The 2044-nt window shown below is 49.4% G+C and overlaps 1 pseudogene; it reads left to right on the top strand.

The window, feature by feature from the left end:
- Window positions 1-395: 395 nt before the first annotated feature.
- Window positions 396-1755, top strand: LOC129681947 (alpha-enolase-like; annotated as a pseudogene).
- Window positions 1756-2044: the final 289 nt, after the last annotated feature.

Here is a 2044-nt window from a genome sequence, read left to right as displayed (position 1 = left end):
GTTCTTATATTCTTAGTACTTATACTCCAAAGCTGTGGTAATAGGAAGGAGAGAGGAAAAGATGGGGTTAGAATGGTTGGAATCATGGGGCTAGAAAGATAAACCAGAGGATCTTGCAGGCATCTGATGATGATTCTAAGAACTATCGTGTCAGACCCAGCGCTTAATTGTTCTTTTAGTAGAACCAGAATAAAACATCATCTTGGCATTACGACTCCCTCAATTTTTTTTTCATCAAATTCCAAATTGACCTTATTCTATCATCCATCCTCAGCTATTCAGCTCCAATCTCAGAAGACAATATCATGCTCCATTGCCAAAATTAACTTCTTCCCTTTTAAAATCTACTTTGAGAGAGCTGCTCAGGTACAGGGGTGCATGCACGCCTCTCCTTCATGCCCCCTTCAGGGTCTACAAAAAACCCCTTTCCTGCCCAACAACCCGACGGCCAGACATTCACTGCATCTACTCTCAAGATACGGGCCAGAGGGATCTTTGACTCTCATGGTAATCCCACTGTTGAGGTTAAGCTCTACACAGCAAAAGGTATCTTCTGCGCTGTGGCGACCCGCTGTGCCTCTACTGGCATCTATGCAGTCCTACAATTCCATGACAGTGATAAGACACACTCCATGGAGAAGGGTGTCTCAAACGCTGTTGAGCACATCAGTAAAACTATTGCACCTGCAAGAAACTGATTGTTGTGGAGCAAGAGAAGACCGACAAGCCATTGATGGAGATGGATGAAACTGAAAATCTAAATTTGGTGCAAATGCCATCCTGGGAATGTGTCCCTGGCTGTCTGCAAAGCTGGCACTTTGGAAAAGGGGGTTGCCCCTTTTCTGTCACATCACTGATGTGGCTGGCAACTCTGAAGTTATCCTGCTGGTCTCAGCTTTCGAGGTGATCAATGGCAGTTCTCCTGCTGCCCACAAGCTGGCCATGCAGGAGTTCATGATCCTCCCTTTGGAGACGGTCCTGTTTCCAGGAAGCCATAGGAAGCCATGCTCATTGGTTTACCACAACCTGAAGACTCTCATCAAGCAGAAATACGGGAAGGATGCCACCAATGTGGCTTATGAGGGCTGATTTGCACTTAACATCCTGCAGAACAAAGAAGAGCTGGAGCTGCTGAAGACCGAAATTGCTGGCTCCACGGAGCAGGTTGTCATCCGCATGGACGTGGCTATGCTGAGTTCTATAGGTCTGGCAAGTATGACCTGGGACGCAACTCTCCTGATGACTGCAGCAGGTACATCACACACGACCAGCCAGCTGACCTGTACAAGTCCTTCCACCAGGATTATCCAGTGGTGTCCATCAAAGACCCCTTTGACCAGGACAACTGGGAAGCTTGGCTGAAGTTCACAGCTAGTGCAGGCATACAGGTGGTTGGAGATGATGCCACAGTGGCCGATCCTAAATGGATTGCCAAGGCTGAGGACGAGAAGGTCCTGCAACTGCCTCCTGCTCAAATTGAACCAGATGGGCTTTGTGACTGAGTCTCTGCAGGCGTGTAAGTTGGCCAAGTCGAATGGCTGGACATCATGGTCTCTTGTCGCTCTGGGGAGACTAGGGACACTTTCACGGCTGGCCTGGTGGTACGACTCTGCACTGGGCAGATCAAGATAGGTGCCCCTTGTGGATCTGAGCACCAGGCCAAGTACAGATAGATACTAAGAATCAAGGAAGAGCTGGACAGACAGGAATGCCCACTTTGCTAGCATGTCCTTCAGGAACCCCCTGACTAAGTAAAGCATGGGTAGGAGATCCCTGGAGCCACCAGCTGCTTAGATCCTCCTCCCTGTCCTTGTTGTCCTTAGGGCAGCTCAAGGCTGCCCCATGCTTGCCCTTCCTATGACATTGCTGCTGCAGACTCCTGAAGTCACTCCTGACCACCTAGAGCCCTGCTGGGAACTCCAGCTTTGTCATCATGTGATTGCTCTGAATCACTGTTTCTGAAACCTCATTTCCCCACTAGGGTCTGCAGCCCTCATAACTCCAGTGTAACCTCTAGGGCGGCCACAGGCAAGAACATCCCCCA

The sequence above is a fragment of the Psammomys obesus genome, unplaced genomic scaffold, assembly GCF_907164565.1.
Source record: "Psammomys obesus unplaced genomic scaffold, mPsaObe1.curated_primary_1811, whole genome shotgun sequence".
Classification (NCBI taxonomy): Eukaryota; Metazoa; Chordata; class Mammalia; order Rodentia; family Muridae; genus Psammomys; species Psammomys obesus.
The sequence above is the reverse complement of the archived record's forward strand: the minus strand, read 5'-3'. Positions and strand labels throughout refer to the sequence as shown.